Source organism: Petromyzon marinus, unplaced genomic scaffold (assembly GCF_048934315.1).
Source record: "Petromyzon marinus isolate PM22_M1 ecotype Great Lakes invasive population unplaced genomic scaffold, UKy_Petmar_22M1.pri1.0 PM_G_Scaffold_85, whole genome shotgun sequence".
Classification (NCBI taxonomy): Eukaryota; Metazoa; Chordata; class Hyperoartia; order Petromyzontiformes; family Petromyzontidae; genus Petromyzon; species Petromyzon marinus.
Genome location: NW_027423041.1, coordinates 239,201 through 254,828, shown reverse-complemented (window position 1 = coordinate 254,828; position 15,628 = coordinate 239,201). Strand labels below are relative to the sequence as shown.

The 15,628-nt window shown below is 49.3% G+C and overlaps 1 pseudogene; it reads right to left on the bottom strand.

Moving 5' to 3' along the window:
• Positions 1–3,071: 3,071 nt before the first annotated feature.
• LOC142921695 (large ribosomal subunit protein eL43-like) lies at positions 3,072–12,892 on the bottom strand (annotated as a pseudogene).
• Between the last annotated feature and the right edge of the window lie 2,736 nt (positions 12,893–15,628).

Here is a 15,628-nt window from a genome sequence, read left to right as displayed (position 1 = left end):
AATCAGCTTGTGAAAGTCAAAGTGCCACAATAAGCCCATCCCTCTTGAAACAAGACCCGGAAGAAAATCCCAGCTTGGACACTTTTAAAGGTATCGAGGTGAAATATGAAGAGGTGATGGTGAAGAGGGAAGAAGTGAAGGTGAAGAGGGAAGAAGTGATGGTGAAGAGGGAAGAGGTGATGGTGAAGAGTGAAGAAGTGAAGGTGAAATGTGAAGAAGATGAAACTCTAAAATGGGACCTTCACATCGATGGAGGCAACGTGAAGCAGGAGGAGAATTCTGACTGTGAGGCAGAGCGAGGCAACTCCCAGCAGTTTGTGGAAGTGGAGGTGTGGGTGGACTTCCTAGACAATACAAAGTCAAGTGGAGACCCGGTAGATGTGTAAGCCAGAGACAATGTCGCTACAATAGATGCACCTTTGTCACAGGCCTTTAATGACAAGAACGTGAAGTTGAACACTCTGCTCCTAGTAAGAGCGGCCAGTCTTTGTGGACCTGTGGGTTGGGTCAATCTCTCACCAGGAGCGAGAGACAATAAGCCCCCAAGCATTCACTATGTTATCATAATAATTGCATTTACACGGTGCTTGCTTAACTGCCTCAGCAACTCGGGAGTTTTGTACCTCGTCTGAAGCACTCGAAGAGCATCCCCAAGTAGCAGCTGCCCCTGTGTGGCACAAGGTGGTGGCCCTGCACCGGCCTGCATGTGAACAAGAGCCTGTCAGTAGGGGGCGATGATTGATGCGTCATCTCAGTTGTGTCGTTTATAGGCAATCTTGATTCGACGCTTTCGTGACTGCAGGAATCCACACTCTTGAGTTCTTTCGGTAAAGTCACCACGTGGGTAGAAACATAACAGATCACGGCGTTTAGATCACAACACAAGCAATCGTCATCAGGTGGGACAACCACAGCAAGAGAAACTGCTGAAGTAGTAGGCGCCTACTCCAGCAGTTTCTTATTGCTGCTGTGCTTGTCCCACCTGATGATGATTGCTTGTGTTGCCATTCGAAACGCCGTGATCTATTATTTGTAGCGTAATGTTTAGAATTTGCTACATTTTGACCCAGACGCCAGCATGCAACGGCCTTCTCGTTTTGAATGACGCAACAATAGTTTGTTGTACATACACTGTTAAGCAGACGGTGCGTATTTGTAAAATTACTTCTTGTTAATACGATGTAACGTGATGCAGTCAATTTCGCTGCAGTAATTCAATGTTGTTAATATGCCCGTCAATGATTTAGAATGAATACTTGTCTGATTGTGCGCGTACATGTATCATTTTGTCTGAGGTCACACATTGAATAAGTGATGTTAGGACAAAGTGTGTGTGTGTGTTTTGGAAGTAACCTGTACAGAGAAGTCAGGTGAGACCCGTTGTTCTTGTGATACAGGTCAAAGGGTACTTTTGTGTTTCACGAAGCGTTTGCCTCTGGAGCAACTCATTTTCCTTGAAATAGGGAGCACGCTCGGATCATTCATCAGTTACAAGGCATACCACTTGAAGGTTACACGTATAGGAGGAGGTACATTCTCTACAACACAAATTGTAGTTTTGTCTTACGTGTTGACGTTGATTTTGTCTAACTGGGACTAGATATGGTCCTTGCTGATTCACGTCTGGATGTTCGTAACCATCGGTTGAAGCAAACCCCACTGCTGTTGTTGAGACGCTGTGCACCAATAAAGGTCCAACACGTTGACGGCCTTCAGGCCAGGAAAGTCACAACATTTGCACACGAAGGACGCATTCAACATTTGCACACGAAGGACGCATTCACGCAAGTACCCCATGCTCCGTTTTGAAGTTTTAGAATGAAACATCTTTGAATTGTGTTGTGTTTTGAGTTAGATGATTTTATTTCTTCATTAAAAGCTTGTATCAATTTACATCTGGAAGACTTCATTTCGTGTGAATTTTCTCTCGTCATTAAGTAGATGGCCTTGCCGGGGGTTCGGTTCAATGCGGACACACACTGTATACACACACACAGTATACACACACAGTGTACACACACACAGTGTACACACACAGTGTACACACAAACAGTGACACAGTGTACACACACACAGTGTACACACACAGTGTATACACAATAATGTCCACGTTGTTGTTGCTGAGCTCACACACCCAAGGGAGGGAGCAGTAGAAAATGAATCTAAATCAACTTAAACTCCAACTCTGTGACGTCACCACTCTGCCATACCTCATCGGCGTGAAACGCAAGGGGGAGGTGTACCTTGCTAGTGACGTCATGTCACCAAGGTATTCACCCCTCCTCCGTCCACCGAGCTCTTGAGCGTGACGTCACCTCCGCCTGGGTCACTGCCGATATCGGTCCAGTGGCAATCCTTATTTGGGCAAAGCTACGCCCAGTGACTGGCGGCTCATTAACATAATGTGTTCGTTAAAGCCGTCGCGAATTTATTGCGACGGGTTCAGCGCCCACGCCCCCATCCCTCGACGTATGGTCTGGTCTCATTAACATAATTTATTCACTTCGAGAGCCGCTCGTGGGAGGGAAGTGACGTCATACTACTTACTGCTGTCGCGAGGCAACAGGAAGCTGCCGTGTGCGCGCTTGCACTGAAATCCGAGGTGAGAAATTCTCATCGTTGTGGTGGTGGTGGTTGTGGTGGTTGTTGTTGTTTACCAAGGTAGAGCCTAGCTCTCTCTCGTAGGGATGTCAGTTGAGTAGCAGCGAGCATGGGAATCGATGTCCAGGTTGGAACTTTACAGCGCGGGGCCTAGCCACGCGGGGCCTTGCCTCCTGCCCTCGCCTGATTACAAAATCTAAACGTGTTGGTTTGTGATGTTTCAAATACTTGTTCATTACCAATGTCCTCAACACTTAATACAACTCTGCAGTACAACTTGAGATGCCTTGCACCAGCTCACCCAAGTGGCACCATGTGAATGAACGCAGCATCACTGGTCACTAAGTGGGCATTAGCGATGTGAGGGGGGGGGGTGGCAGCAATGGTGCTTTGTCATTTCCCAATTCGCGAGCAATGATGCAGAAATGAAGAGCACACTGCACAGAACAAAAAACGCACAGGCACTGATGCTGGTTCATATACACTTTATTGTGATCTCCCTGGTGTGCTAGGACGGTGGTGTGAGCAGTGTGGGAAGGGTCCCTCGCTGGTCCTTCAGCTCACGCAGGCGGCGGATGGCAGACCTCACTGTGACAGCCGAGGTCGTGCTGAAGGAGGAACGGGCGGTTACACACATTGGGTGACATCGTAATAAACACTTCTAAACCTTCATCCTAATAATACACACCTTGGTCATTTTCAAAATAATTACCTTTGAAAATATTACAGAAAACGATAAGGAACGGTAAAAGCATCTTAGGCTTTGGCTCAACATAGCGTGCAAGACGTACTTGTAGGTCCATGCACCTCCTGCCACGGTCTTCGTGCACGAGCCGCAGTGCCAGATGCCCACCACCCTCCTCTTCATCTTGGTCTGGCTTTCACAAGGACAACACGAGCACCACAGGTACACTGAGCGGAAATCACCGGTCAAGGCACACAGTTAACAAGCGTGAGCACAACACGTGTGCGTGTACTAAAACACGAGGACCCCAATTTGTTAAGGACAACACGAGGGCAATTTATGGGAATTGTGGATGGAAATCTTCACTGGTAGTGCATTTATCATGAGCAACCACGGCAAATTGGTAGGGCAGAGGAAGCGATGGGAGTTGTGTCTAGCAAATGAGAATGTCTAGAAGAGTGTTTAATGAACAGTGATCGGTGTACACAGGCGACAAAACCCTGGGTTAGTCACGTGTAACGTCTGAAATTAAAATTGAAAGAAGCCATATCCCATTTACCCAGACAGAAACAGCCACTGCCACTCCTTGGGGTAACGACGTTTAACTTTTTATCGGTCCTTTAAAGTCTTGCTTTATTAGCCGATGACCTGTTATTGTAGTCGGTTTAAGGGTCGAGGCAGTCGTACCTGAGACTGCTTTTTCTGCCCTGCAACTCCAAGGACAGTAGTCCAGGCCCAATTTTATTCGCAAAAAAACCTATTGAGGCAACCATTGCCGGTGACGACCACCACCCAATTGCAATCTTGACCTTTGCAGGCTGGCACTCACAACTTGACCCAACCAGCGCGAGCCACCGGATAACGCCCAGACGTGCCCCTATTGCCACGTGGGTTGGCGCCCCTCACCTTGCCGCAGAAGGAGCACGTGTACTTGGCGTGCTGGCTGATCTAGATTTTCTTCACCATCTTACGCAGGGACGCGCCGTACCGCGTGCCATACTTGCCCACAATGCCAACCTTCTTCGTGCGCTTTGCCTAACGGAGAAAGAGAGCCGAAAGCAAAGACCACACAAAACGTCATTTTCCTGGACACGCAGCGTTTTATATCCGCTCAGATGCTTCGCACCAAGGTCACATTACGACAGACTTCCCAAACAAAACAATATTCAAGTTTATATTTTACTCGCCCTTATAAGAACAATTGCCACCCATAAGTCTACAATTACCTATGGCACGCTTTCAGCACGAAGAGGTTGGGCAAAATCGAATAGGTCGCAGTAGACAAAGGCTAAAGGATAGTTTAACGAACCACACCACCAGAACGGTTTACGTACAACAGTAAACATTAAGGTCTGGTGGCGTGGAATACCCTACACATCGGCAATTTACTGCATTGCAGATTAAACATTAAGTTTAACACGTAGGCTTTCGCGACCACTATCATCCATAGTAGAGTGTTTTGGGTTAGATGGCGTAAATATATAAAAGTGTCGATAAAACCCGCCACCACCCGACAGCCAACTAGTAAGGGTTGTCACGTAAACTGAACATGCCAATTCGTTACTAGTACAGCACTAGTGTATTGTATAGTGTAGTGTATTGTGTAGTATACTAGTACAGCACATCAGTGTTGGAGAGCCAAGCCACAACATTTACAATCTGAGTACGACGTTTTGCCAGTAATTACACCTAGCTTCATCAGGTGACAACCAGATTTGTGCCGTACTAGTAACGAATTGGCATGTTCTGATTACGTGACAAACCTTACTAATCGGCCGGTGGCAGGTTTAACGATACATTTGCATATTTACGCGATCTAATCCAAGAAGACCTGTACGGAGATTAAACATTGTCAACACTCGGGAAATTATTTAAATCCGCACAAAAACGTTAAATATATTATTCAGATGCCTGGTCTCGTGTGTTGAGCCATGTGCACATAAAACCAATCAAGAACCCAGCGAGGAATATTTTTGAAGGGAAACCTGCGGCAACTCTCCAAGCAGGTTTGGGACGCCAACAGTCATCAGGTCAATACACTGCTGGATCAGAGAATGACCGCGCCAACACGCACGTCTCGTGCTGCTGCTACTCTCCCACACCAAGTTGGAAGGTGTCGAGGCATCACAAGCACCGTACAAGGGTAGTACTACTGCACCGATCCCCAACCGAGTCCCGCGGCCTATATGATGCTTATGGCGTTTTCTGTCCACAGCTGCTGGACACGCGGTTTCTTAAGACGCCATCACTTGCGGTGCAACCTGCAGCCAAACCGGCTACTTGCGCGAGCTCGGTGGCGGGTTGAATACATGCTCGTCCAACCGATGAAATAGATCGACACCGTGGCCGTCTAAGCCACACTCGCAACCCAGCGAAGGCGTCTGTCACCATCAATCGTTTCGCCGCGCAACACAAACAGGCGAGTCGCAAGGTCGTTAAAAAGAGGCGGACTGCTTTCATCTAACAGTGGATAGACCACGGCAAAAACAACGCACATATAAAACTCGCACCAATGAATAAAGCAGCGCGGAACGTAATCGGCCCTAATATCCCTGGCCCTAATATCCCTGGCCCTAATATCCCTGGCCCTAACATCGCTGGACCTAATATCCCTGGCCCTAATATCCCTGGGCCTAATATCCCTGGCCTTAATATCCCTGGCCCTAATATCCCTGGCCCTAATATCCCTAGCGAGTGTCCATGTTGGTTAGGTCATTTTTCTAGTGTCCATGTTGGTTAGGTTATTTAGTGAGTGTCCATGTTGGTTAGGTTATTTAGCGAGTGTCCATGATGGTTAGGTTATTTAGCGAGTGTCCATGATGGTTAGGTTATATATTGAGTGTCCATGATGGTTAGGTTATTTATTGAGTGTCCATGATGGTTAGGTTATTTAGCGAGTGTCCATGATGGTGAGGTTATTTAGCGAGTGTCCATGTTGGTTAGGTTAGTTAGTGAGTGTCCATGATAGTTAGGTTATTTATTGAGTGTCCATGATGGTTAGGTTATTTAGCGAGTGTCCCTGATGGTGAGGTTATTTTGTGAGTGTCCATGATGGTTATGTTATTTAGCGAGTGTCCATGTTGGTTAGGTTATTTAGCGAGTGTACATGATGGTTAGGTTATTTTGCAAGTGTCCATGATGGTTAGGTTATTTAGCGAGTGTCCATGATGGTTAGGTTATTTAGCGAGTGTCCATGTTGGTTAGGTTATTTAGCGAGTGTACATGATGGTTAGGTTATTTTGCAAGTGTCCATGATGGTTAGGTTATTTAGCGAGTGTCCATGATGGTTAGGTTATTTAGCGAGTGTCCATGTTGGTTAGGTCATTTTGCAAGTGTCCATGTTGGTTAGGTTATTTAGTGAGTGTCCATGATGGTTAGGTTATTTAGCAAGTTGTCCCTGATGGTTAGGTTACTTATCGAGTGTCCATGTTGGTTAAGTTATTTATCGAGTATCCATGATGGTTAGGTTATTTAGCGAGTGTCCATAATGGTTAGGTTATTTAGCGAGTGTCCATGATGGTTAGGTTATTTAGCGAGTGTCCATGATGGTGAGGTTATTTAGCAGTGTCCATGATGGTTAGGTTATTTTAGCGAGTGTCCATGATGGTTATGTTATTTAGCGATTGTCCAAGATGGTTAAGTTATTTAGCGAGTGTCCAAGATGGTTAAGTTATTTAGCAGTGTCCATGATGGTTAGGTTATTTAGCGAGTGTCCATGATGGTTAGTTAATTTAGCGAGTGTCCATGATGGTTAGGTTGTTTAGCGAGTGTCCATGATGGTTAGGTTATTTAGCGAGTGTCCATGATGGTGAGGTTATTTAGCAGTGTCCATGATGGTTAGGTTATTTTAGCGAGTGTCCATGATGGTTAGTTAATTTAGCGAGTGTTTCATGATGGTTAGGTTATTTAGCGAGTGTCCATGATGGTGAGGTTATTTTGCGACTGTCCATGTTCGTTCGGTTATCTAGCGAGTGTCCATGTTGTTTAGGTTATTTAGCGAGTGTCCATGTTGGTGTGTATGTTGAACTTCTATCACACTGTACATAGCCATCCATGATCATCGGAGGTGCGGGGGAAGGACAACAAACTAAGCACAAAAGCAGTTCTCAAGAAAATTTATTTTCGATCGAGATTTTAAAAATGCGTAGCTCCAGTAACTTCCTAATATCGGAAGAACATTCCAGATGGCTGCAGAAGTGCATCTGAAAACGTGCAATGCAGCGACCGTCTTTATTCGACGACTAGCCAAAAGCTGGTGCGAGGATGACCAGAGTTTGCATGAGCGTTTATGCTTTTTGATGATACCAGCAAGGTATTGTGGTTCATTTGTGGCAAGCGCTTTGTATGTAATGGGTGCAACCTTATAATGAATGAGTTCGGGAACAGGAAGCCAATGCAGTTCAGTGAGCACTGGACAAACATGGTCGGATTTTGCAGTTCCCGTCATGACGCCTGCCAAATAATTTTGTACACACTGCAGCTTGGCAATGTTTTTTGGCAGATGTGCCTAACCCCTAACCTTAAACCCTAACCGCCGACCTTAACCCCTAACCCTAACCTCTAACCCTACCCATAACCCTAACAGCTAACGTTAACAGCTAACCTTATCCCCTAACCATAACCCCGAACGCTAACTCCTAAGCATAACCCTCTAACCCTAAAAATTAACCCTAACCCCTAACCCTTTCCCAACCCCGAATCCAAATGAACCCTAACCCCTAACCGCTAACCCTACTGTTGTATATATAGGTGTTATGAAAATTGATGAAAATAATGAAAATTAAATGAAATTTGAAATGTGCCTAATTTATCCGAAATTATGTTAATCAGTGTAATTATGCACATAAATTATGCAGATTCGAGAGATAATCGTATTAATTTATGCGAGTGGGCGTGGGTATGATAATGCAGGTCGTTATGGATTATGTGGTCGAGCCTCGGTGACGAGGTTTGGTTATGAATTGGAATAACGCAATTGATCGTATGCAGTTCTGTAGGTGTTGTGAGCATGAATGAAAGGGAGTCGATTCATGGTTTTAGTCGCCGGACGTTGACCACCATCTCCCGGCCTCTCTCCCCCCCTTGAATCAGTACCGTCCAGGGGGAGATCTGTCGTCCCACGGTCCAGGGTCCCCGCCAGTAGGTGGTTAGCTTCCCCGCCTGCCCGGCCCTGACGCGAGGGGTGTGCAGCCATACCTTAGAGCCCGCCGAGTAGAAGGAGGGCTCCATTCGGGGTCGGGTCCCCTGCTCCTGCCTCTGGTGTGCGGCCTCGCCTTGCGGGTAGGCCCGGCCCCTCGCTCCTCGTAGGGTCTCCATCAGATGCTCCACGGGGCGGCTCCCTTCCTCCCATTGCGGCGGAGGGACACCGAACAGCAGATCTGTGGGTAGGCGAGACTCACGACCAAACATCATTAGGAACGGGGTCTGTCCCGTAGATGTGTGTACCGTGGTGGTGTAGGCGAACAGAGCATAGGGGAGGTGTTCGTCCCAGTCCCGTTGATTCGGGGCCGCCATGCGTTTAAGCTTCCCGGCTAGAGTCTGGTTCATCCTCTTTACCATCCCATTTGCCTGGGGGTGGTACGCCGTAGTTGGTCCTTCTGGATCCCGAACTCCCGGCACAGCGCCTGGAATAGCTCTGCCTCGAACTCACTACCCTGGTCGGTAATGACTCGTTCGGGGATCCCGTGCTTCAGTACGTAGTGTTCCACGAACGCTCGGGCCACTACGAGGGCTGTCTTATCGGGGATGGCCACCGCTACGGGATAGCGTGTGAAGTACTCCACCGCTACGAGAATATATCGGTTGCCCCGGTGGGATCGCGGGAATGGCCCTTGCAGGTCGATCCCAACCAGCTGATTCGTTCGACTGATGCGGAACGGTCTCAGGGGTACCTGGTATCGCGCTGGTTTCGGCCCGCATTGCTGGCACGCGCGGCAGCCCTGTACCCAGGCGGGCACGTCTTGTGCTAACTTGGGCCAGAGATACTGGCGACGCAGGGTTTCCCGAGTGCGCCATTCCCCATCATGGCCCCCGAGCGGGTGGTCGTGCACCAGTCTTAGCAGCTGGGGTCGCACCTGGGCGGGAACACAGATGCACCCAGGCTGGCCGGCTTCAGTCAGCTCTCGTACTACCCCGTTCTGCATGCACAACCGGGCATACAAACCACTCCAGGGTCCTGGTAGGGCGTCCTTCTTCTCCCGTAGGGCCGCTTCCACCGCCGCCAGATCCGGATCCCGCAGCTGGGTCCGTCTCAGCTGCACGTCGTCCAGGCCCGGAAAGGCGCAGCCGACGTCCTCCTGGATCCGATCGGGTGGGGTTGCGCGACCCGTCGGGCCCCGGGGTGTGGGCCCCGTGCCCGCCGAGTGGTCCGCCAGGTCCCTGGTTCCTCCTACCGGGGTGTCTGTGGCACATACTGCACTGCCTCTCACCGGGGGAGGGTTAGTCTCGGTGCGCTCCTGGGGGCCTGCCACCTGCCGGCAACGCCCCCCCGTGAAGCACGGGCAGACTTCCTCCAACCTTGTCTCGGCGCACACCGCGGGCCGCCTCGACAAGGCGTCCGCGTTTGCGTGCGTACGCCCAGCTCGGTACTCTATTTGCAGGTTGTACTCCTGCAACTGCGCCAGCCATTGCGCCATCTGCCCCCCCCACCCTGCACCTGTGACAGCACCGCGGCCAGCCCACTGCTGCAGGCGTCGGTGTCCAAGATAAAGTCCGTGGTGAAATCTGGGAAAGCTAGGGTGGGGGTGTGGGTGAGGTGGTCTTTGAGGGCGGTGAAGGCCGTCTGGCAGGCCTCCGTCCATCGATAGGGGTTCTTAGGGGAGGTGAGTTGGGTGAGGGGAAGTGCAATCTCGCTGAATCCCTTTACAAATCGACGATAATAGGTGGCGAGTCCCAAGAATGACCTGATCTCCGTCAGATTCCTGGGCCGTGGCCATTCCACTACGGCGCGCACCTTTTCCGGATCGGTGCGCACCCCCGCCTCGCTGACTCGGTGTCCGAGGTACCCTACCTCGCACTGCGCAATGTAGCACTTACGCGGCTTGAGCTTGAGATGGGCTGCTCGTAGTCGCTGGAACACCTCTCGCAACCTGGACCAGTGCTCGGACAGAGATCTGCTGAACACTATCACGTCATCCAGGTAAATCAGGCACTGTTCCCACTGTAAGCCCCGCATTACCAACTCCATCAACCGCTGGAACGTCGCGGGCGCGTTAGTGAGTCCGAACGGAAGCACTCGAAACTCGAACAGCCCCATCGGGGTGGTAAACGCGGTTTTCGGCCGATCCTCCTCCGCCATCTCCACCTGCCAGTACCCGGACGCCAGATCGAGGGTGGAAAAATACCGTGCTCCTGCGAGGCTGTCAAAGGTGTCGTCGATGCGCGGTATGGGGAAGGCGTCGCCGAGGGTGACTGCTTGTTTCGTCACTAGCACCACCGGGGCAGACCAGGGGCTCGTCGAGGGGTGAATTATGTTATCACGTAGCATGTCCACGACTGCCTCCTTGATCTGGGTCCGTTCGGGCACGCCCACCCGGTATGCGGGGAGTTTGATCGGTCGGGCTGCACCTGTGTCAATTTGGTGCTTAACAAGGTCTGTTCGGCCTACATCTGAATCGTGCTCGCTGAACACGTCGGTGTACTCCCGTAACAACCCACACAGCTGATCGGCCTCCCCCTTAGGTAAATCTGCCCAAGGCACATGTAACGCATCATGCAGGGGAGCAATCTCGGCCCGGGGGGTTGGGCCAACCTGCCAGGCCAGATCCTGGTTGTCCTCGGAGTGGCCAGGGTCTTCCGAGTCGTTAGAGTGGCGCGCGTGCAGGGGGTGTATGGTGGCTACTGTGGCGCGTCGTCGTAGCAACGCCGGGGTACTGTGTGGGTTAAACACCCGCATAACGTATATGAACAGTCTAGGACGTATATAAACAGTCTAGAACGTATATGAACAGTCTAGAACGTATATGAACAGTCTAGAACGTATATGAACAGTCTAGAATGTATATGAACAGTCTAGAACGTATATGAACAGTCTAGAACGTATATGAACAGTCTAGAACGTATATGAACAGTCTAGAACGTATATGAACAGTCTAGAACGTATATGAACAGTCTAGAACGTATATGAACAGCCTAGAACGTATATGAACAGTCTAGAACGTATATGTTTGCAAGTTGAGGCTTTGCTACCCTGCAACTTTCACGCAAGGCGCTGCAGCGGCTGTTGCTACCCGCTGCCAAATTCAACTCCCGCTTGCTCGAGTTGCATGAAGACCAAAACAACGAGAACTGATTGCTCTGTTTATGGCCAAAACGCTGCCGTGATGGCAAGCGTCATTCAATTCCTCGCCGTGTTCGCGGTAGCAACTATGTAACGCACGCGTTAACACGTTTGTAATCTTTCACCCTGTCCTGAAATTGTATTTAAATAAAATAATAATAAAATTTACATAAGTGCTTCCGAAATGCTCAATTTTACCAACGCTTACAATGCTGCCTCATTGAGGCCAGACTAACGTGAATTTAACGACTCCATTAAAGTAAAACAGTTGCCGTCCAACAGGAGCAATTTCCATTCGACCGTCGGGTTTTTCTCGCTGGGAAAGACGCAAACGCCTCGCTCGCACAGAGAGGTTCAAAACATTAACAAAGCACCGACAGGCCCCACAGAACGCGACCGACGGTTTGGCACCACGCACCCCGGCGGCCCGTCGCTCCCGTGCGGCAGGTTTTAACGAAACGGAAACTTAACGGGACAGCGAAGATCGGCACGCAAAACAAAAAAGCTGCATTTTAATTGAAAGCTTTCGTGACTGCAAGGATTCATCTTCTTTGGTTCTTTCGGTAAAGTCACGTAGAATGAGAATATTATTGTGTTATTTTATTTTATCAATTTATTATTTTATTCTCATTCTACGTGACTTTACCGAAAGAACCAAAGAACAAAAAAGCTGCATTTGCAAGCTGCATCTTTGCAAAGACTCCACCGCCACGGTAACGTTGAGCACCACAATTTAACTTTGCAGGGGAGGGGGGGGACGAGTGCCGCGTCCGTTCAGAGTCTCGATGTTTTTCCCCGCGGTCGCGGTAGCGGTGCTCCGTTTAGCTCGGCCGGAGGCGACGACGCCGTGGGGCACGCCGTGCACGGGAGCCGGACACGATTGGGGCCTAGTCCCGCTTGGAAGGTTCAGCAGAATCCGCCGAGGATCTTGCAAATGTATGTAGAAATACAATAAGATTATATTGAAACAAAAAACAATCACGACGTTTCGATCACAACGCAAGCGATCTTCATAAGGTGTCAAGAACAAATCACGGCGGTAAATACAGCAAAAAGATGAGAGACGAGAATTCAACAAACCTGAAAAATATTACGTGAAGCACATCCAGTCAGGCCAACAACACAGCTAGACACTTCCTGGCGGACCACGAATTTCAGAAGAGTGTTACATTTCGTGTTCAACCAATGAGTAATTTTATGCAGTCACGAAAGCTTTAATACTTTATGATCTTGCGAACGCCCAACGCGGCCAGACCCGCCACGGCCCCGAACCCCGCGACGGCCACCGGCGTGTTTCTGAGCGAGCTGCCGGGCAGTCCCCCGCCCATACTCCCGCACGAACCACCCGTCCCGCGTCCGGGGGAACGCGAGCGCAGTCCGCCGTCAGTACGGTCGTGCGTGTGCACGGCGTCGGTCCCGGAAATGGCAGTGGCACGGCTAGCGATTGTACAGGCGGTGCAACTGGCGCGCTCAAGAGGCAGATGAAGGCCCAGCTGCCGAAGTTCGAAAAGAGGAGAGTGGGACACATTTGCTCTGCAACGGCGTTTTCGCAAACTTAATATGCAGGTCTTGGATTGACGAATTGGGTTATTTTTTTTGGAAACATTTGACTGCTTCGAACAAACGCTTCTCCTAAAACATGGACCCGCTGAAGACCCCACAGGCAATGGCGAGAAACATATACAGATGGTATAAACGACGGGGCGATTTCTGCCGTCCGAGAGAGGGGATTAGGCGTCTCTCACGATTTAACAAACACACAAGCCGCTCGCTCCCCTGCCAGTCGCTCACTACTCTACACAGAAGCGCCAAGCTGTCTAAGCCGACGACATCTCGCAGCAACTTGGCAAAACTCAAATAAAAAACCAAATTAAATTTCTCTTCAGTCTCGCCTGGTAACAAAAACAACAACCCCCACCTGTTGTATATGAGCCTTTTCGAAAATTGATATTAACAATAATATTTGCCGTTATATATATCATATATTTTTTTAACAAACGAAAAAAATAATAAAACCCGTAAGCCAGGCGCACGAAAAACCAGATGTCGGTCATAAACAGGCCATTAATACATAAAGAAATAATAAAACTCTCGAAGCGAGGATGTTAGCAGCTATCTGCGAAGATCTCCAGATTAACAAGAGTTTGATGTGCCCTAAGGGAGGTCACGCAGAGGGAAGCCCTCCGCAAGCCCGAAATGAGGACGCCCACGGGTTAAACCATTTTTTTTTAAACAACAGTTAAAATTTAAAATGCAATAACAAGAATAAGCTAAAGTTAGCGGTCCTCGTGCTCACTCCAATTAAGACCAGGCCACCAGATACATCAGTGAATTATTATCCAATAATTAATTCGCTATCAAATGATTTTCACCTTTAATACTTTTACTCTTAAAACAAAGCTTGGAGACAAAATACAGTCACATCAAAGGTTTTCGAGAAGGAATGAGGCGAACGGGCAAACTTACGAAAGAGTTTAAACAATATCCCAAGCAACCCCGACCACCTTTGTCTCTCCCGAAGAGCGCGAGAGCCATCTGTACACACACACGAACTCACACACACAAACCCCACCCCCCCCCCCCCCCCTTTTCCACTGCGCAGAGAGAATTGTCTTTGAATATAACGGTCAGCCGCATTTTCAAAAGTCAGAGAAGTCAACAGTCAAGAGTGAAGACAGATCAGCGAGTCAAGACGTCCACAGGACGAGCAGTCGCATGGAGCGGCTGGCTCCGAGCCTCGCTGAGTAGCGAGGATCGCATGAGTCGCCATGTATCAACGAAAGTGAGTCATACAGCAGTGGAGAGAAACTGCTATCAGCGAATCAGCGCTGAGAGCGCTCGAGCATCTCCAAAAAGAAAGCACGTGCAACGTGGCTCAACCAGCAGCGGAAAAGCTTGGGCAGCCGCCAACAACTTCAGCTAACCAGTGACCAAGCGCGTGCGACTTGAGTCATACAGCAGTGGAGGAAACCTGCTGTCAGAGAGCCGCCAACAACCTCAACAAAGAGAGCGCGTGCGAATCGGCTCACTCAGCAGAAGAAAAAATTGACCTGTCGCCGGCGAGCGCAGCGTCAGATACTACAGCAGCGGAAAGAGCGCGCGCCGGCGTAGCTCATCCAGCAGTGGAGGAAACTGCTGTCAGCGAATCAGCACGGGCGCGTTCGCGCATCTTCAAGGAGAGGGAGCGCGCGCCACCAGCGTGCCATCAGCACCAGCATCAGCACCAGCGCGTGCCAACAGCGCGCCACCAGCGTGCCATCAGCATCAGCACCAGCACGTGCCAACAGCGTGCCACCAGCGTGCTACAGCACGCAACTTCGCGTCACCGTCGTCGGCGCGACGACGGCGAGCGTCGTGCTGACTCATCCAGCCAGCGGTGGACAGAAACTGGCAGTCGTTCGTATGCCCCTCCCCCACACTCCCTTCTCACTCCCCCACCGCTACACAACGAACAAACATTTTTTTTGGCAAGGAAATCAACCTAGGCGTTTGCTCAACGCAAGAAATCAACAACACTCCCATTAAACATACAAGACTCATGATAACTGCGTCAACTATTAGCTGATAACGAAAAACATCCCCACCCATTGAGTTACGTTGATGAGGCAATCATAATTATTTCAGTAGAACGCTTTAATTGCATAATCGTTGATGAATCAATGAACGAACATCGCCGTGGTACTGTGCTGACGATTTCAAGCATAATAATTTCGCATATCAGAATGTGTTAAGGATTGGATACGAATCAAAGACCGAGTGCCGTGTTGTGTAATCATTCAAGAATACGAGTTTGCATATTATAAGGTCAAGGTTTTGATAGAATAGTTCGCTTGTTTTTAATCTCTCTCTCAACAACCGATCGATTGCGTTACGCGTCGGGAATTAACCACAGGTGCCGCTATCGAGGTGAAACAACGCAATCGTGATGGTATCATGTTAACGCTGTGTTGAAATTCCAACATCCCGAGATTGAGTTTTCATATTATCCAAAAATTAAAGTTAGCTAGAAAATAAAATTGATCAAAGCAGGTTTGTGTGTGATTCTTCCTGAAATTCTGCATAAT